The sequence below is a fragment of the Macaca mulatta genome, chromosome X (genome assembly GCF_049350105.2).
Source record: "Macaca mulatta isolate MMU2019108-1 chromosome X, T2T-MMU8v2.0, whole genome shotgun sequence".
Taxonomy (NCBI): domain Eukaryota; kingdom Metazoa; phylum Chordata; class Mammalia; order Primates; family Cercopithecidae; genus Macaca; species Macaca mulatta.
Genome location: NC_133426.1, coordinates 138,740,072 through 138,762,594, shown reverse-complemented (window position 1 = coordinate 138,762,594; position 22,523 = coordinate 138,740,072).

The window sequence follows — 22,523 nt, the reverse complement described above, 5'->3', positions numbered from 1 at the left end:
GAGTTATGCCAGACACTCGAGCACATGCACCAGGAAGCAAGAGACAACTTTCTTCTCCCAAAATGCTTCATGACTTTCAGAGGTAGTCAGCACCTGGTCTGGTTTCAGGAAATGTTCCATAGAATGTGAGGATTGGCAGGGCTATTAGTAACAATGTAGTTCAGCCTCCCATATTCTAGATAGAGAAACTTAGATACACAGAGGGCAAGTGATTTGTCTAAGGTGGGATACAAACACAGAGCCCAGGTGTATGCTCTCTTTTTACTTTTTGAATATCAGAACTTTCAACATCCTTAGCAATGCAGCCTACCTTTCCCCTTATTTACTGAGGCCCAGGAATTGAAAGAGATTTGTCCAAGGTCACACAACTAAATAATGGCTCAACTAGGCCTCCTAAACCCCAGGAACTTATTCTTTCCTCTATATTTTGTTAAATTGTTTTGGAGACAAAGCCTTGTTCTGTCACCCAGGTTGCATTGCAGTGGTGTGATCATAGCTCACTGCAGCCTTGACCTCCTGGGCCCAAGTGATCCTCCTACCTCAGCCTCGTAACTAGCTGGGTCTACAGGCCAGCACCACCATGTCTGGCTAATTTTTTAAAAAATATTGTAGATACAGGGTCTTATTCTGTTGGCCAGGCTGATCTTGAACTCCTGGCCTCAAATAATCCTCCTGCTTCAGCCTTCCAAAGTGCTGAGATTACAGGCATGAGCCACTGTGCCTGGCCAATGATGGTCTGTTTTAATGATGTAACTCAACTCTGTGTCCCTTATATTGACAAGCATACATCAGGAGATTGAGAATGGAAGGAGGAAGAGGCTTGGGGTATGTAGGGGGTGAGGGGAAGGTACCCGAGAATCACTTGCTGCTCTGTGATTCTTTTGGTGATAGGCCCTACTTTTTCAAGTGGTGCTAGATTTTCATTTTGTGTACTTAAAGGAACAGATCTCAGAATAAAACTAGCTACCCAGGAACAGTGTGGCCACAACATGCACAAAATGAATACATGGCCATTTTATTACAACTTTTGAGCTGTTCCCTACAGTCCCTGCTATGTTTCCTCTGCCCATAGATAGCACAGAGAAGCATTCAGGCATTGAATGTATCAGGGAAGCCACCAGGAAGAGAAGGAGGAAAAGAGAACCACATATGTGGGACTAGATAAACATTAACGTTCTGGGGGAGTCTGATGGGGATATCTGAATAGAGTTTATTCTGGAAGCACCAAAAGCAGCCCCCACTGATAGCATCTAGCCCACTACTCTCAGCTGATATTGAACACTACTCCTGGCCATGTATCCATTTTGTGCATGTCACAGCTACATTGATTCTGAGTAGCTGGTTTTATTTTGAGATCTGTTTCTTTAGGTACACAAAATGAAAATCTTGCACCACTTAAAAAGGCAGGGCCTATCACCCAAAGAATAAGATTTACTTCCAATAGAACCAAAGCCTGAGCAGCAATCTCTCCCTTGTCTAGAATCTAGCACAGAACAATTCAGTTGCACTCCATTTTCATGTGCATTCTGCTTCATATTCAGGGAGTTCTGAGGAACAAAGACCAGATTAGCAGTATTAGATAGTGAGATCCCTATAAATGATTAGAAACAGAGCCTTTGCAAATGAGAATAAAGAGGTACATCTTCCACCTTACAGCCAATCCCACCCCTCATCCCACCAGCTCTTTAAGACTAAGGTGGCTTGCTCGCTCAAATAAGCAATGTGGAAAGAAAGTAATGTTTAAGACAAATGTGTTAGGCATCAATGATAACATTTCAGGTTCTAAGCTCTTTATGGAGAGATATTTGGGGGTTGGAAATCATGCTTGATACTTCTCTGATCATACCAATGTGGAACCCCCATGTCACTTCGTCACTCTTATAATACAGTACATTTTTATTTAGGTAACACCATGATTATTTTGCAAAACACCTTGAAATGATATGCAAAAATAGCCCATTTCTAACTAGTAGTCCATCATAAACACACTCAGATTTCAGAGGGTAGTACAAAAGAGTTATTCACTTTACCTATTGATTTTCCTTTCAGTTCAATCAAAACTCATGTCTGATGACAGCCCCTGGTCTCCCTCCTCTCCCTTCTACCATGTTCCAGCCCCTTCCTGTAGGTTTTCCAAATGGTTCGGAATCTTGATTGTGATCAAGGCCGGAGATTCTTCATTCTGGCAGACAGGAGGCGATGATGATGGATCTTTCCATCCAATGGCTTCTTACAGTCTCTTTTAGCATAGAGAAATCACATAACCTTTCTTCTTGCTTATATTAAACATCATTAATAGTAAAACTTTGATGTGTCATTATGTGAAAAACTTGCTCCCAGCCTGGGAAACAATGTGAGACCCCATCTCTACAAAAAATTTAAAAAATTAGCTGGATGTGGTGGCACATGACACTGGTCCCAGCTACATGGGAGGCTGGGGTGGGAAGATCACCTGAGCCCAGGAGATCAAGGCTGCAGTGAGCCATCATCATGCCACTGCCCTCTAGCCTGGAGAACAAAGCAAGACCCTGCTTCAAAAAAATTGTCCCCCTGCCCCAGAAATAAGGAGAAAAAATGAAGAGTTAAAGGAATGAAGAATCCTGTCCTGCTATACTTGTATTAAAGTTATTCGTCTTTCCTGCTCTATTAGGCCATTCATGCATTGCTATAAAGAAATACATGAGACTGGGTAATTTATAAAGAAAAAAGGTTTAATTGGCTTATGACTCTGCAGGCTTTACAGGATGCATGGTCCTGGCATCTGCTCAGCTTTTGATGAGGCCTAAGGGAGTGTTCAATCATGGCAAAAAGTATAACAGGAGCAGGCATTTCACATGGTGAAAGTAGAAGCAAGAGAGAAAGAGAGTGGTTGGGTGGGGGGAGTAGGTGCCACACACTTTTAAATGACCCCATCTCATGGGAACTCAGAGCGAGAGCTCACTTATCACCAAGGAGATGGCCCAAGCCATTCATTAGGGATCCACCCCCATAATTCAAACACCTCCCACAAGGTCCCACCTCTAACATTGGAGATTACATTTCAACAAGAGATTTGGATAGGCACAAATATCCAAACTGTATTACCTACATACATAGGTTCCTAGAGGGCAAGGATCATGTATATAGTAGTGAGAGCATTAGTAGCTCAACAATATTTCAGCAGAGAATAAACAAGTAAATGAATGAATATTCCATGAGCCTCCTTCTTTGTTATGGCTGCCTATAAGGAAATTCATCTGTGCAAATGGGTTGAGGAAACTTCCCTCAAAAACAGAATGGAGTTAAGGTTTGCCCTCCATGAAATATTTGGATATGGAAATGGTGTTTTTTCAGGGCCTGCATTTAAAGTCCATCCAAGCCCATATCTGACTTCTGCATGACTTTTAAGGATCATTTATGTTTTTGTTTTCATTCCCAGTTGCCCAGTAGCACTCCATTTGAGTTATCAACCCCTGCTCTGATAATTCCATGGATCTTCAAATGTCTTCAATTCTTGCATCAATCAAGATTGTTTTGTTGGCCAAAATTCAACCCAGCCTTTTATGTTGAACTCTATTAGTTTCTTATTGCTGCTATAACAAATTACCATAAACTTGGTGGCTTAAAACAACAGATTTACTACTTACAGTTCTAGAGCTCAGAAATCCAAGATGGGTCTCACTGGGCTAAAATCAAGGTCTTAGAATTACTGTGTTCTTCTGGAGGTTCTAGAGCAAACATATTATCTTGCCTTTTCAAGCTACTAGAGGCTGCCCAAATTCCTTGACTAGTGGCTCCATTCCTCTATCTTCAAAGCCAGCAATGGCTGATCAAATCTTTTTCACAATGCATTGTTTTGTGCTTTTGTTTTTTTGCCTTTTTTTTGGCTTTTGCCATCACATCTCCTTCTATAACTCTTGTAAGAACACTTGTGATTATATTATGCACCCCCTGACAATCCAAATTATCTCCCCATCTTAAGGTCCTTAACTTAATCACACTTGCAAAGTCCCTTTTGCCTATAAGGTAACATGTTCACTGATTCTAGGCATTAGGACATGGACATTTTGTGGGGGGGGGGGGGGCATTATTCTGCCTGTCACACCAAATTAAGATCACTGCCTTTCCTGATTGTCCCAAAGCTCCATAATCTCTTTTTAAAAAAAAATTATTGCATAAGAGTGGGTACCATGCCCTCTAGCACCTGTTATTCTTTAATTAGCTCATATCTGTATACTTACTCATCCATTCCTTCCTTTTACTAGTACTTATTGCCTTGGATATCTTCTCTGTGCTAGTGATTGTGCTGGGTACTGTGAAAAAAGTCATGACATTTGTCTTACAGAAGCTCACTGTTTAGTGAGGAAGAGTAATATATAAAACAGAGAAACAGAAGAAGATGTTTAGTGAGCACTGACAGAAATATGCACAGGATATTGTTATGTTCAAAGGAGAGCATAGTTAGTTCCATCCAAGTTATGGCCTCATACACAAAGTTGTCTTTAAGCTAGATGAACAATTTTTGGCTAAGCAGAAAGACAAACTGGAAAGAATATTCCAATTAAAGGGAACAGTGAGTTAGTACCTATTTATCTTTTCCCATTAGCTGTTTGTATGTCCCTTAGGGTCAGAGATTCTATCTTATTTATCTTCTGTATATCATCTGAGATTGAGTACACACTGGGAATATAGAAGACATTGAATAAAAATTTATGAGTCAATGAATTTTGAAGGTGATAGCAGTCCTTCTGACCATGATAGAGTAAATGGCAGCTAATTTGACCTTCTGCATAAATAACTATAAAAGTAGACAAAATATATAAAACAACTCTTGTCAAACATTGGGCAATAAAAATTGGAGGAATTTGATCCCTTAGAGATGGAAAATAAATAAGGTAGGTCTTGTGATTACCTCAACCTTCTGACTGAATGTACTTCCCACACCATTTGCACAGGGAGGGTAAACACATGCAGAACATGGTACTCTTGATGAGTTAAGAAGGCACAAATTAGGATTCATTGAGGCTGATGAAGCTGGAATTTGTGAGACAGAGTACCAGAGGAAAGGGTGCTATGCAGAGACAAAGCCCAAGAAAACTTCTTGGGGTCCCCTTGAGTCTTTCGCTGAATATTAAGCTGCATATGCATATGGTGAAACCCCACAAGGCCAGGCAAAGAACAGCTACTAGGGAACTGTAATTGGAATAATTCCCAAACTGACATGTACCAGGAGACATTTGAATTCTGACCTGCCAAAGCGAAGAAGCCACAGTGAACACTGGAACATTCAGTAAATAATGAAAGGGTCATGCATTCATAGTGGGTTAAATTAGCGTTTATCTAGAGGTTATACTAGACCCACCTGAACGAAACTTAAAAATAATACTTGAAAGAATCAAAGTGATACACAAGTAACTTAGCTTCCTGTCAGAACAAACTTCAACCTTCTTTGCAGAAACACAGCAAAATCTAGACTCTGAACAATGTAATATTCATGATGTCTAGCACTCAATTACTAACATGAAGAAGGCAGGAAAATGTGATCCAGAGCCAGGAGAAAATTCAGTCCATATAAACACAATCATAAATGACAGGAATGATAGAATTAGCAGACAAGTACTTTTAGAAAGCTATTATAAATACAACTATTGAAATATTGGAAGGAAAACATGAGCATAAAGAGAAGAGAAATGGAAGATATGAGGAAAAACATATAAAACAAAGAATGATAACAGCAAGATGTCAGAATAGGAATCCCTGGACCTTTCTTCCTCTTACAGACACATTGATTCAGCAATAATTCACAGAAAATTACCTTTATGAAAAATCCAGAAATTAAATGACAGTATCTTGCAACCTGAGCGAATGTGAAAGCAGACTCACAGAAGCCAGTAGAGAGATTCAGGACACCCTCTCATTGAAATCCCTACCTCTGGCACAGCAACACATGAGAAAGAAGAGACCTTCAAACTCCCAGCTTCTCCCAAGAGAGGTTAAAGAGTTGGTTTGCATCAAGCACCACAACTTTTCTGAGGGGGCTCACTAGAGGACTGTTTTCCTACTTGCCAGTCTTAGAGCTCTGACAAGCCCAGCATAATCTGTCACCTGTGGGAGAACAGAGATGGTGGCTTGCGCTGGTAGATGCCATAGCTCATTTCCCCCTATCAGCACAGAGCAAAGGAATTAAAAAAAAAAAAACAAAAAAAAAAAACCGGTCTCAGCTTTCCCCTAAGAAGAAAAAGAGTTGAATTGGACTAGAAAACAGAATTGAATGTAGCATCCAACAATCCAACTTTCTGGGAGTTTTCCAAGGAACCAACTGCATTTACACTTGTTGCACTACACTGATAGGATTCAACATACCCTATATGCTTGGGGACTACAAAGCACAAAAAGCAGGTTGGACTAGCACAAAGGTTTGAGGGACTCCCAGAATCTCTGGCAATACTGATTGGTGGAGGTCTTCTTTTGTATAAGGCTAGTCTGTGAAGACTAAGAGAGGTGGCTGCTTTGCATAATGTGCAGACATAACACAGAGAGTCAAGGAAAATAAAGAATTAGGCAAAGAAGTTCCAAACAAAGGAACAAGATAACTTTTCAGAAACTGCACACTTCAGAACAGAGTTATATAATTTACCTAACCAAGAATTCAAAACATTGTTATAAAGATGCTCTTGAGGCCAAAAGAACAATACACGAATAAAGTGAAAATTTCAACAAACAGATAGAAAATATTAGAAGTACCAAACCAAAATCATAGAGCTAAAGAACACAATGCTCGTGGATAGGAAGAATCAATATTGTGAAAATGGCCATACTGCCCAAGGTAATTTATAGATTCAATGCCATCCCCATTAAGCTACCAATGACTTTCTTCAAAGAATTGGAAAAAAACTCCTTTAAAGTTCATATGGAACCAAAAAAGACCCCGCATTGCCAAGACAATCCTAAGCCAAAAGAACAAAGCTCGAGGCATCACGCTCTACCCGACTTCAAACTATACTACAAGGCCACAGTAAGCAAAACAGCATGGTACTGGTACCAGAACAGAGATATAGACCAATGGAACAGAACAGAGCTCTCAGAAATAATACCACACATCTACAGCCATCTGATCTTTGACAAACCTGACAAAAACAAGAAATGAGGAAAGGATTCCCTATTTAATAAATGGTGCTGGGGAATTGGCTAGCCATAAGTAGAAAGCTGAAACTGGATCCTTTCCTTACTCCTTATATGAAAATTAATTCAAGATGGATTAGAGAATTAAATGTAAGACCTAAAACTATCAAAACCCTAGAAGAAAACGTAAGCAATACCATTCAGGACATAGGCATGGGCCAGGACTTCATGACTAAAACACCAAAGCAACGACAACAAAAGTCAAAATTGACAAATGGGATCTAATTATACTAAAGAGCTTCTGCACAGCAAAAGAAACTACCATCAGAGTGAACAGGCAACCTACAGAATGGGAGAAAATTTTTGCAATCTACTCATCTGACAAACGGCTAATATCCAGAACCTATAAAGAACTCAATCAAATTTACAACAACAACAACAACAAAAAAACAACCCCATCAAAAAGTGGGCAAAGGATATGAACAGACAGTTCTCAAAAGAAGACATTCATACAGCCAACAGACACATGAAAAAATGCTCATCATCACTCACCATCAGAGAAATGCAAATCAAAACCACAATGAGATACCATCTCACATCAGTTAGAATGGCAATCATTAAAAAATCAGGAAACAACAGGTGCTGGAGAGGATGTGGAGAAATAGGAACACTTTTACACTGCTGGTGGGACTGTAAACTAGTTCAGCCACTGTGGAAAACAGTGTGGCAATTCCTCAAGGATCTAGAACTAGAAATACCATTTGACCCAGCCATCCCATTACTGGGGATATACCCAAAGGATTATAAGGCATGTTGCTATAAAGACACATGTACACATATGTTTATTGCAGCACTGTTCACAATAGCAATGACTTGGAATCAACCCAAATGTCCATCAGTGACAGAATGGATTAAGAAAATGTGGCACATATACACCTTGGAATACTATGCAGCCATAAAAAAAGGATGAGTTCGTGTCCTTTGTAGGGACATGGATGCAGCTGGAAACCATCATTCTCAGCAAACTATCGCAAGAACAGAAAATCAAATACCGCCTGTTCTCACTCATAGGTGGGAATTGAACAATGAGATCACTTGGACACAGGAAGGGAAACATCCCACACCGGGTCCTATTATGGGAAGGGGGTAGCGGGGAGGGATAGCATTAGGAGATATACCTAATGTAAATGACGAGTTAATGGGTGCAGCACACCAAGATGGCACATGTATACATATGTAACAAACCTGCACATTGTGCACATATACCCTAGAACTTTGAGTATAATAATAAAAAAAAGAAAATGTGGCACATATACACCATGGAATACTATGCAGCCATAAAAAAGGATGGGTTCATGTCCTTTGTAGGGACATGGACGCAGCTGGAAACCATCATTCTCAGCAAACTATCACAAGAACAGAAAACCAAACACCACATATTCTCATTTATAGGTGGGAATTGAACAATGAGATCACTTGGACACAGGAAGGGGAACATCACACTGGGTCCTATTGTGGGGAGGGTGTAGGAGAAAGGGATAGCATTAGGAGATATACCTAACGTAAATCACGAGTTAATGGGTGCAGCACACCAACATGGCACATGTATACATATGTAACAAACCTGCATGGTGTGCACACGTACCCTAGAACTTAAAGTATACTAATTAAAAACAAATCACCATGAAGACTAAGAAATCCATAGAGAAGATCATGAATATAAATAAACATGTATTTAAAAAAAAAAAAAAGTCGTCTCTACTAAAAATACAAAAATTAGCTGGGCATGGTGGCAAGTACCTGTAATCCCAGCTACTCAGGAGGCTGAAGCAGGAGAATTTGGGGGGAAAACTGGATATCCACATGCAAAATGGTGAAATTAGACCCTTAACTTATACCATACAAAATAATCAATTCAAAATGGTTAAATACTTAAATGTAAGATCAAAAACGGTAAAACTCTTAGAAAAAAAACAGGAGAAGATCTTCATGACATAGATCTTTGCAGTGATTTCATGGATATGACACTAAAAGCACAGGCAACCAAAGCAAAAATAGACAAATAGTACTACAGCAAACCAAAAAGTTTCCAAACAGCAAGGGAAACGATCATCAGAGTAAAAAGCAACCTATGGAATGGGAGAAAATACTTGCAAACCATCCATCTTATAAGGGGTTAATCTCCAAAATATCCAAGAAACTTCTACAACTCAATAGCAAAAAAGAGAAAACAAACAAACAAAAAACTAATAACATGATTTAAAAATGGGCAAAGCACCTGAATAGGCATTTATCGAAAGGAGACATACAAATGACCAACAGGTATATGAAAAAAATGGTCATCATATCTAATCATCAGGGAAATGTAAATCAAAACCATATTATCTCACACCTGTTAGGATGGCTATTACCAAAAAAATACACCATGGATGGGAATGAAAATGGTGCAACCACTATGGAAAGTGGTATGGAAGTTCCTTAAAAAATTAAAAATAGAACTACCATATGATCCAGCAATCCCACTTCTGGGTATTTATCTATTGAAATCAGGATCTCAGCACTCCTATGTTCATTGCAGCATTATTCACAATAACCAAGATGTGGAAACAATCTAAATGTCCGTTAATAAATGAATGAATAGAGAAAATGTGGTAAATATATGCATGCGCGCACGCACACACACACACACACACACACGTGAATATTATTTGGCCTTAAAAAAGAAGGAAATTATGATATGGGACAGCGTTGATGAAGCTTGATGGCATGGTAAGTGAAATAAATCAGTCACAGAAAGACAAATAATGCATGATTCCACATATATGTGGTAGCTAAAATAGTTTAACAGAATCAAAGAACAGAATAATGGTTGTGAGGAGATGGGGGAGTGAAAAATTGGGAGTTACTAATCAATTGGCATAAAGCTTCAGTTGAGCAAGATGAAAAAGCTCTAGAGATCTGCTGTATCTTTAATGTTGTGCCTATAATTCAACAAAAATGTTTCTACACTTCAAAATTTAAGAAAGTAGATCTCATGTTAAGTGTTATTACCACAATAAAATCAAAATAATTTAAAAAGATAAATTATAAAGAAGAAAAACTCTATAACAAATATATTTAATTTATGTACATTTTACTTAATCTCAAGTAGAATGACATATCCAACTTTTGATCAGTTTGGAAGTCTAATACTGACTACATAAACTATTACAGGAGTATTTTGCTTGCTTTGCTGATTTTAAAGTAAATGGTAAAATACTGCAGATTTACAGTATAAAATATTGATTAAAAGCATGTTGTATCTATTATGCTCAATAAGTAACTGATTTAAGGTTTGAAAACCAATAAGTTATCAACTCCTATCATATAATAAATAATCAACACCTTCTGAAAGATAAAAAAAGTCAATTTAAACTAAAAATATTTGAGTGTTTAGAGTTGCAAAGTACAATGTCTAAAGTGAAAATTTACTGAATAGGCTTAATATCAGACTAGATACTACAAAAGAAAAGATCTGTGTACTTCAAGGTGACAGTAGCTAAGAATGGTATGGTCTCCATTACCTTTTGGCCACCTGAGCTATGGTGGGAAGGCACACCTGGAATTCTGATTCTGGTCATTCCATTCTCCCTCCTATAATTTAAATCAGTTCTAGCTCTGTCCTTCTCAAGATGCGGAGGGAATCTTCTTAGATTATTGGGTAAGTGTTAAACACTGCCACCAGTGTCATGTTGATGTGATTCACAAAGCAATGCGTCACTCTTCCAAGGTTTTCCATTCATCTGGAAACCACTTATCAATAATGCAAAAAGTCCCAGACATAGTGCTAGACACTGAGGGTAGGAAAATAAATAAGAATTGTCACTTTTTCATGGCAGAGATAGGGGTACACAGATTGGTAAAATACAGAGTGGCAAATTTGTTCAACATATGTTCACTGAACTCTTACTCTGTACCAGTCATTGCTAGTTGGAGATGAAACAACAGTTTGTCTTCAAATTGCTTTGAGTTCAGGTTTTCTATAGATGTGGTTAAAAGCTTGAGTCAAAGAATAATAATGTTTACCTTTTATAGAGAGAGGGAGATTTGGCATATGTGGGGGTCTGTTTACATGAATGGACTAATTCTTGAATTAATGTACTTATTAACTCGATGAGGGCGCCACACATCTATTGATCCATGAGAATGAACTGTGGACATCCACTGATATCCAAGAAAATTTGCTTGTTCCTGGTATGCTTCTACTGAGACCCAGTTTCATCCTATTCTATGACTCTTAATTGATTCCTTCATTTACCACCCTTCTCCTGCTATTCCAACTAGTCTATTCTGTTCTTTAATTTTGTATTCACTCCAAGACTTTTAGTTTGAATTTATCCTACCAGTCCCTAAAGATCCAAGCTCTGTAGTTGTCCATCACATCCACTGGGAGGACTGGTGGGTAGGAACAAAAATTTTCATAGACATATGTCATTATCTGTTTGGAAATTGTCTAGGTCATCTCACATTTGTACATATTGTTTCTCAAAACTTTATAAAAGGCAGGTGACTTTATATCTCCTAGTAAGTTTGATGACATGTGTCACTATAATCTATATCCATTCAGTTTTGTCTCTTACTAAATGGCTTGTCTAGATACATTTGAGAAGTTGGTCAGAGTTTGGCCCGTGTGGAAGCATGAAGGTTGAGCATGAACTAGTGCTAGTGTTTACACTAGCACACCATGTGAAGAATGAGCCAGGATGAGATAATTGAGATAATGGGAAAGTTATGTATTTTGGAAAGTGGGTTGTTGAGTGACCAAAACCAATTATTAAGACAAAGTTCAAAAATAGAGATTGGTTGCTCAGCTGGGAGTTACGAAAGAGACAGAAATGGACTCTAAAAGGAAGATTCCAGCATATGGAGCAAGGTAGAACATCAAAATGGCACATGCACCCAGGGTGAATTTACCACATAGCTAACTAACCATAAAGTTTCTGGGCCCTTTTCAAACAACCTTTCCAAGGCCCTGGGAATTACTATAGCATTAGTCATGTTTTTGTAAAATTTGCAGAAGTAAAATAGTTTAACTTGAATTAGTTAAGACTACAGTTTTCCATTTCAACTTCCCCTTCCATCATACTTCCCCTAGTGTTGGGTGGTGATGGAATAGCCATAGGAAATCTTAGGATCCTTATGACCTACTTAGATCCAGTGAAACCCCCTAGTAATTTTCTAAGTATGTCCTGTTAAAAGGAAGGAAGTTAGGGAAATCTAGGGGAAGATGTCAAGCTCTGAACTACTATGATGAAGTTCTTTGGGGAGAAGACACCAAACTATACTCCAGGGAAGCTGTCAAGGGCCTCCAGTCAAGTGAGACATGAGTGTGCCAATATGAAGGGACAAGGGCAGTGGCCATAAGGGAGAAGACTAAGAGGGAAAACAGATCCTGGATAGAGACAGAATATCCCTGTTCTGTATGTGTCCTTGGTGGAGCCCATGAATGCAGCAGGTTTGCAGCTAAATTAACTATATGGGACAAGCTCAAGAGGAAGCATAATGAAGAAGCTGAGATGTTGTTAGAAGAGCTTTCCTGAAGATGGACCTCTGCTTCTGATTAAGATGAGTATCAGGGACCAGATTTCATCTCCCACTTGAAATAACCAAGAAGTTAGAAAAAATATATGATGCAACACTTTTCATGAGTGTATATCAGGCAATGAAGAGCAGTAATCCCCGGGGGACGAAAAACAAATGAAAGAAACCTAGGAAGGGAAAATCCTGGTAGAGTGTGACAGACTTCTTGAGTTGAAGAGATAGAGCTGATAATCTGGGGTGACTAAGGAGGCTGGAGTTCTCAGAACAGAATACCAGGAGAGGACTGCATAGAGAGGGAACTTGAGAGATCTACAGAGGGTTCCTCGTAAGCATTCAGCTGAGTACTAAACTGCACATGTGAGAAAACTACCTGATATTGAGGGAAGAACCACCCAAAAGGATCAGAAATAACTACACTTAGCACTCATACAAGGCTAGGAGTAGTGCCTGTTCCCAACCAGCCAGATTGCAAAACCTCATAATTCTAGGGCATTGGATAGAGTAATCAGGAAGGCCTTGCCTCAGTTATAAAGACTATTTACCCATAGACTGAACATTCTTTCAGACCTGCCTAATAGATTATAAAAGCTGGCCTTGAAAGGATCAAAATGTTTTTGAGTAACTGAACTGCATCCCAGAACGAAGGTCTATAATATTTATTATAACTATAAAAACATCTAGCATACATTGAGGTAAAAGTCACAATATCTGGCATCCAATAAAAGATTATCAGTATGCAAAGAAGAAGGAAAGAATGATCCATAATGAGGAGAATAACTGTATTAGAATTAGCAGAGAAAACGACATTGAAATAGTTATTGTAATTGTATTTCATACATTCAAAAGTTTGAGTGAAGACATGAGTGATATAAAAAATACCAAATTGATTGTAAACCAGGGGTTGTGTGTTTTTACAATTTAAAAAAAATAAATGGTTTCCAGCTGCATCCATGCAGCACACCAACATGGCACAAGTATACATATGTAACAAACCTGCACGTTATGCACATGTACCCTAGAACTCAAAGTATAATAATAATAAAAAATAATACAATAAAATAAAATAAAAAAATAAAATAAAATAGGCCAGGTGCAGTGGTTCACGCCTGTAATCCCAGCACTTTAGGAGGCCGAGGCAGGCAGATCACTTGAGGTCAGGAGTTTGAGACCAGCCTGGCCAACATGGTGAAATGCTGTCTGTACTAAAAATATAAAAATAAGCCAGGCGTGGTGGTGCACGCCTGTAATCCCAGCTACTCAGGAGGCTGAGGCAGGAGAATTGCTGGAGGCAGAGGTTGCAGTGAGCCAAGATCATGCCACTGCACTCCAGCCTGGGTGACAGAGCAAGACTCTGTCTCTAAACAAATAAATAAATTTTAAAAGACCAAATTGAACTTCTAGAGATGAAAAATACAATGTCTAATATGAAAAATACACTGGATAGACTGGCAGAGTACACATTGCAGAACAGATTAGTGAACATGAAGATATATTAGTAGAAACTATCCCAAGTGAAACAGAAAGAAAAAAACTAAATAGAATATCAGTGAGCTTAGGAAAACAACAAGCGGCTTAATACACATGTAATCAGATCCCCTGAGGTGGGGGAAGGAGGGGCAGAAAAAATATTTTAAGGAATAATAGCTGAGAATTTTCTAAATTTGATGAAAACTATAAACCCACAGATCCAAGAAGCTCAATTAACCCCAAGCCCAGGAAATATGAAGAATAGTAGAATCGGGCACATCATAGTCAAGTTGTCCAAAACCAGTGACAAAGAAAAACTCTTTAAAGTAGCCAGATAAAAGAGATATGTTATGTTCAGAAGAACATATATATAGGTGACAGCGGATTGGAAATTATGCAAATAGTAAGACAGTGGAGCAACACCTTGCTAGAGGTTTGGAAATAAATCTATCAAAAATTCAGGGGGCTTCTACCTCAGTGAAATGTTTAGGGGCTAAGTGGAGTAGGGCATGTGGAGGAATCCCTGCAAAGGTGAAAAACAGATTGTTGTATCTTTCTCCTCCCACAACCAAAAAGGAGGCACAGTTCCTGGTGGGCCTCTTTGGATTTCAACATATTCCTTATTTGAGTGTATTACTCTAGCCCATTTACTGAGTGACCCAAAAAGCTGCTAATTTTGAGTAGGGCCCAGAACAAGGTCCAGGCTGGTGTGTAAGCTGCTCTGCCAATTGGGCTACATGATCCAGCAGATCCAATGGTGCCTGAAGGGTCAGTGGCAGATAGGAATGTTGTTTGGAACCCATGTCAGGCCCCATAGGTGAACTGCTACACAAGGCTCTCAGGATTTTGGAGCAAAATCTTACCTCCCTCAGCAAATAACTACTATTTGGAGAAAGAGCTGTTTGCCTGCTGCTGGGCCTTAGTAGAGACTGAATGCTTAACCACAGGCCACCACATTACCAGGTGACCTGAACTGACCATTATCTGACCCACCAAGCCATAAAATTGGGCATGCACCAAAATACTTCATCATTCAATAAAAGCGATATTATACTCGATTGGTCTGAGCAGGAACTGAGAGCACAAATAAGTTACACGAAGAAGTGGGCTAAATGCCCATGATCCTCACTCCTGCTACACTATCCTCTGTCTGTAAGCTTGCAGCTATGGCCTCATGGGGGAGTTTCCTATGATCAGGTCATAGAGGAAGAGAGGACCCAGATCTGCTTTATAGATGATTCTGCATGATATACATGTACTACCCAAAGGTGGACAGCTGCAGGATTACAGCCCCTCTCTGAAATATCCCTAAAGGACACTGATGAAGGAAAATATTCCCAGTGGGAAGAACTTGAAAAAGTACACTTGTCATTCACTTGTTTGGAATAAAAAATGGCTAGACATTAATATATACTAATTCATGGACTGTGGCCAATAGTTTAGCTGGATGGTCAGAGACTTGAAGGGAACATAATTGGAACATTGATGAGAAAGAAATTTGGGGAAGAGGTGTGGGATAGATCTCTATGAATGGGTAAAAACATAATGAAGATATTTGTGAATGCTCATCAAAAGGTGACTTCAGCAGATAATTTTAATAATCAAGTGGATAGAACACCCACTCTATGGATACCAGTCTCTTTCCCAGCCACCTCTGTCATTGCTCAATGGGCTCATAAACAAAGTGACCATAGTGGCAGGAATGGAGGTTATGCATAGAATCAGCAACATGAACTTCTACTCAACAAGGCCAACTTGGCTATGGCCGTGGCTGGGTGTCCAATCTGCCAGCAGCAGAGATCAACATTGAATCCTTGATACGGTGGCAGGCTGATTACATTGGGCCACTTCCATTGTGGAAGTTTTGTCCATACTGGAATAGACACTTACTATGGATAAGGATTTGCCTTCCCTGAACACAATTATTCTTGCAAAACTACCTTCTGGGGACTTACAGAATGCCCTATCTACCATCATAGTATTCCACACAGCATTGCTTCTGATAAAGGAACTCACTTCACTGCAAACTGGCTTTTTGAAAACTCTGTTACAGCACCAGCCAGCTGGCAATACCTTGTAGGGCAAGAGGAAAGTTCTCCAGAAGGCTGTATATGCTCTAAATCGGCATCTTCAGATGGGGCTGTTTCTCCCACAGCCAGGATTCATGGGTCGAGCAATTAAGGGGTGGGAATGGGAGTGGTACCATTCACCATCACCCCTTTTGATCCACTAGCAAAATTTCTACTGCCTTTTTTCATGAATTTATGGTCTTCTGGCCAAGAAGTCTTAGTTCCAAAGGGAGGAATGCTTCCACCAGAAGACACGACAATGATTCCATTGAATTGAAAGTTAAGGTTGCCGCCTGGCCACTTGGGGCTCCTCATGCCTCTGAATCAACAGGAGGCAAGGAAGAGAGTTACTGTGCTGGCTGAGTTGATTGATCCTGAATACCAAGGAGAAAATGAACTATAACTCCACAATGTAGATAAGAAAGAATATGTCTGGAATACAGAGGATCCCTTAAGGTGTATCTTAGTATTTCCACACCCTGTGATTAAGATAAATGGAAAAGGACAACAAACCAATCCAGGCAAGACTACTAATGGCCCAGACCCTTCAGGAATGAAGGTTTGGGTCATGCCTCCAGGTAAAGAACCACAACCAGTTGAGGTGTTTGCTGAAGACAAAGAGGATGTAGAATGGGTAGTAGTAGAAGGTAGTTATAAATTTCAACTACAACCATGTGACCAGTTACAGAAATGAAGACTGTAATTGTCATGAGTATTTCCTTATTTCCCAATGATCCCTACCTCGGTGGCCCATTAGGTGGCTCCATAATATTCAGGCCTAGATAATCTCCAACGTCCTTGTGAAGGACAAGAACACCATGTATTGAGTACCTACTGTGTCAGATTGTATACCAAGCACAGGCTAAGAGGAAACACATAGCATCCTGGGGGGACAAGAAGACAGCAAATGGCGGGAAGAAAGCCAGATGGAAGGTGCTGAGGCAGGGGTATCCACTATATCCTGGAAGAAAGACCTCAAGCCATTTGGGAGTATAAAGGGAGAGTTGAGAAGGGGAGAGGGTGGCACTGTTTGGCTTTGAAAAGTGGCTGGCCAAGATGCTTGGGCACTGATGTGCTCTTGACAATCTGAAAGGGCTCTTGGATTGTTCCTACGTTCAGACTGCTTTTAAAGAGCTGTTTTGTATGGTGGCCTCTTTCATTTGCATGAAGTCATGCTCACCTCCTGTAGGTGTTTCTCAGCTGTCAAGAGCTCTCCAAACCTTCTAGAAGGTCCTTGTGACAAAGGAAGTTGTGGGATGCAGGGGCCAGGTGCTCAGACTCCCATGAGTGGGTGGAGAATGGAAATAAAGTGAATGAAAGGGGTTTAGGGTTGGAGAATGTCCAGGTCACTCTTGGTTGAATCACTAGGGAAAAGCTGTAGTAGAAATAAGCCCCAGACTGATTTTTCAGCTCTACTTCATCTCCCTTCTACGGGGATGGCAAGATGAGACTAATGGGGAAAAGCACGGTAGAGCAAAGAGGCTACTTCTTGGGGAATCAAACACAGTAGAAAGTTACCACTGTAAATAGAAAATAGATTGAAAACATTTGGAAAGTTTCTGTTCAGCATTACCAGGAATTAGCTTGGCATTTAAGAGCCTATACGGTACAGTCCCAGCCTATCACTGAGTCTTATCTTTTACTTCTTATTGACCCCCACCCTGTACTTGTCAGGCCTACTTATTAGGCCTTGATCCCTGAATAATAATAATCCTTGAATTTCTCATCTCCCAGCTTCACCTCCACCTCCACCCCTCCACCCCCACCCATTGCCTTGTTTTCTCTTAGAGCTGTTGTTCCTCTGAATCCCTGTGCCACTTGCCTACATTAGCATTTTTTCTTAGACTACCTTATCATACAATGCATTTATTCTTTTTCATTGTGTAAAAGTCTATATTCCCACCTAGATTCTAAGTACCTTAAGAATAGACACCATGTCCTATACCTCCTGTCTCCCTCCCCTTCTTCTGTTGTGCTAGATCCACAATTAATGGATCAAAAATAATCTTCTGGTTGTTTTGTTGATTATTACAAGTATGTCATGAGATTATCTCATAGGATTCTGCCTTGAATTTTTATATGGCCTTGAACAAGTTTCTGCTCCTGTATTTGCCTCAGTTTCCCTATCTATAAATGATTGGGTTGGACTCAATGACATCTAAGAGTTCTTCAAGCTTTGATAGCAGATGATTCTACAAGTCCACGCTCAAAAAGAGGAAAGAGAATCAATCCAGCTTACCAACAAAGCTGGGAAATGAGGAAATGCATTTGCATAAAAAATGAAACCAAACAACAAACAACAGCTGAAGGGGGAACAAAAGGGAACCTAAGGAATCTAAGGGCTAGGAACTTGTGTGAGAATTGAGGTAGAGGAAAACGCTAACCCTCTTAGAGAACAGGCTTTTCCAGACCTGGGTGTTTTACAAACATGAATTTTCTTCTATCATGGAGAAAGAGATCCAGCTAAGTCTAGCGCTTGTATTAGCAACTGGTTGCAACAGCCTAAAAGCAGAATAATCAAGTAAAACTCCCTACCACTCAGCAGTCAGGCACTCATGAATGCCTAGACCGAGTTAACAAAGTTCCCAGACACGGCCATCTAGTGGCAATTCAGAAACATATTTGTGGCAACTCATCCTTGCATTCTCTGATGGAGCTGTCGGCATTTTGGAGAAACATGAACCAACCCAAGGATGAAATATTGGGCTGGTGAAGAATGAAAAAGTCCCCCGAGGGAAAGCTAGATAAGGAAACTAGGAGAGACAAAGACAGAGAAAGACAAAGACAAGGCCAAAGCAAGTGAGACAGAGCAAGACACAGATATTCATGAAGCTAGGTGAAACTTGCACTGAAAATGGGGTAGGAAGGGGAAATTAACACAATCACTCACCCTGGCCCAGCATCTTAATCATAGCTTTAGAGAGATGGTGGTGGGAGCAGCTTCTGATATGTTTTATGTGCTTTTCTCCTCTCTCTTTCTCAATTTCTCCCCCATCCCACACTTTTACCTTGTCCATATGTTCTTTCCCACATGACCTCTCCATACCCAACTCCCTAGAAACAAAAATAAAACAACAATAACGAAAGACTTTCTTGGGGTTGTAGATAAGTATTAGAGACTATGGATGATCACACGTTTGTTTTTAAAAAGAGTAATACCAAAGATGTCTACAGGTCTCTGGATACATCTCTACCTAAATATAAATGTGAAAGATCTTTCGTCCCATTACGTTTGCAGTGTTTTCTTGCTCCTGAGCTCCAGACCTACATTTCCAATTGCTTATGGGGCATGTTCATTTGGATATCTCCATGACTTTTCAACATTAAAACTTTCCCAAAACTGTCCCCCTCCTCACTTCTCCCCACATCCTGTCTCCATCCTTTGCTCCTCATTTCTTTGTCTGGTCCTTCAATCTTCCTAATGATTGAGATCACAAATCAGTCTCCCTGACCCTCAATATGCTCTAATTCTCCCTGGTATTAAGTCTTTGAGACTTCCTTCAAAGTTATATCTCTAAGATATCTCTTATTTTCTGTTTCTACATACACTGTGCTGGATCTGACCTCATAACTTCTCAGCTGGAAAACTGAAATCGTCTGTGGTTTCAGCAGTTGTTATAGATGCCCAATTCATCCACTTTTCTTCATCTGCATTAGCAACAACCCAGTCACAGCCTCCATCATCTCTCTCACCTGTGCTACTTCAATCATCTTTTGATTGGTCTCTCCACCTTCAAACTTGTCCAACAAAGGATGTCCTCCTTAAATAAGCATACATTGAAGATACTGTGGTTTTGCTTTCAGACTACTGCCATAAAGCAAATATTGCAAAAAAGCGAGCAACGTAATCTTTTTGGTTGCTGAGTGCATATAAAAGTTACATTTCGAAGTTCTAGCCACAGCAATCAGGCAAGAGAAAGAAATAAAGGGTATCCCAACTGGAAAAGAGGAAATCGAACTATCTCTGTTTTCTGATTATATGATCTTAAATCTGGAATACCCTAAAGACTCCTCCAAAGACTTTTAGATCTGATGAATGAACTCAGTAAAGTCCCAGGCTACAACATCAATATACACAAGTGAGTAGTACTGCTATGCACCAACAATGACCAAACTGAATGCCAAATCAAGACTCAATTCCTTTTACAATAGCTACAAAAAAATAAAATACCCAGGAATATACCTAACCAAGGAGGTTAAAAACCTCTCTAAGGAATATTACAAAACACAGCTGCAAGAAATTGTAATGACACAAACAAATGGAAATACATCCCATGCTCATGCACTGGAAGAATCAATATGATGAAAATGACCATACTGCTCAAAGCAACCTACAGATTCAGTGCAATTCCTATCAAAATACCAACATCATTTTCTCACAGAATTAGAAAAAAGCCCCTGAAATTCATACGGAACCAGAAAAGAATCCACACAGCCAAAGCAATCCTAAGCAGAAAAACAAATCTGGAGGCACCACATTACCTGACTTCAAATTATACTATAAGGTTATAGTAACCAAAACAGCATGGTACTGGTAAAAAGGTAGACACGTAACTGATGGAACAGAATAGAGGTCTCAGGAATAAAGTCAAATCTTACAACCAACTGATCTTTGACAAAGCATACAAAAACATAAATTGGGAAAAAATGTCCTATTCAATAAATGGTGCTGGGAAAATTGGATATCTACATGTAGAAGAATAAAACTGGATCCCATTCTCTTACCATGTACAAAATTTAACTCAAGGTGGATCTAAGAACTGATACCATTCAAAATCTAGAAGAAAACCTAGGAAAAACTCTTCTGAACATTGGCCTAGGCAAATAATTTATGACTAAGACCCCAAAAGGAAATGCGACAAAAATAAAAATGAATAAATGGGACCTAATTAAACTAAAAAGCTTCTGCACAGCAAAAGAAATAATTATCAGAAAACCCGCAGACTGGGAGAAAATATTTGCGAACTATGCATCCAAAAAAGAATTAATATCCAGACTTTACAAAAAAGAAAACCTCAAACAAAACAAAACAAAAATAGTCCCATTAAAAAATCAGTAAAGGACATGAATAGACATTTCTCAAAAGGAAATATACAAATGGCCAACAAACATATGAAAACAATGCTGAATACCACTAATCTTCAGGGAAATGCAAATTAAAACCACAATGAGAGACCACCTTACTCCAGCCAGAATGGCCATTACTAAAAAGTAAAAAGAAAAAAAAAAAGTTTGGTGTGGATGTGGTAAAAAAAAAAAAAAAAAAAAAAAAAAAAAAAAAAAAAAAAAAGGATCACTTATACACTGGTAATCAGAATGTAAGTTAATACAACCTCTATGGATAACAGTATAGAGATTTCTCAAAGAACTAAAAGTAGATCTACCATTCAATCCAGCAATCCCACTACTGTGTATTTACCCAAAGGAAAAGAAGTCACTATATCAAAAAGACACCACCACACATGTGTTTGTTGCAGCACAATTCACAATTGCAAAGATATGGAATCAACCTAAGTCCCCATCAACCAATGAGTTGATAAAGAAAATACTGTATATATACAGCATGGAATACTACTCAGCCATTTGAAAAGCACAAAATAATGCCTTTTGCAGCAACTAGAATGGAACTGGAGGCCATTATTCTAACTCAGGAATCGAAAATCGAATACCACATGTTCTCATTTAAAAATGGGAGCTAAGCTATGGGTAAGCAAAGGTATACAGAGTAGTATACTGGTCATTGGCGTCTCAGAAGGGGGAAGGGTGAGAGTGGAGTGAGGGAGGAAAAATCTACCTATTTATTTATTTATTTATTTATTATTATTATACTTTAAGTTCTAGGGTACATGTGCATAACGTGCAGGTTTGTTACATATGTATACTTGTGCCATGTTGGTGTGCTACACCCATCAACTCGTCAGCACCCATCAACTCGTCATTTACATCAGGTATAACTCCCAAAGCAATCCCTCCCCCCTCCCCCCTCCCCATGATAGGCCCCGGTGTGTGATGTTCCCCTTCCCGAGTCCAAGTGATCTCATTGTTCAGTTCCCACCTATGAGTGAGAACATGCGGTGTTTGGTTTTCTGTTCTTGTGATAGTTTGCTAAGAATGATGGTTTCCAGCTGCATCCATGTCTCTACAAAGGACACAAACTCATCCTTTTTTATGGCTGCATAGTATTCCATGGTGTATATGTGCCACATTTTCTTAATCCAGTCTGTCACTGATGGACGTTTGGGTTGATTCCAAGTCTTTGCTATTGTGAATAGTGCCACAATAAACATATGTGTGCATGTGTCTTTA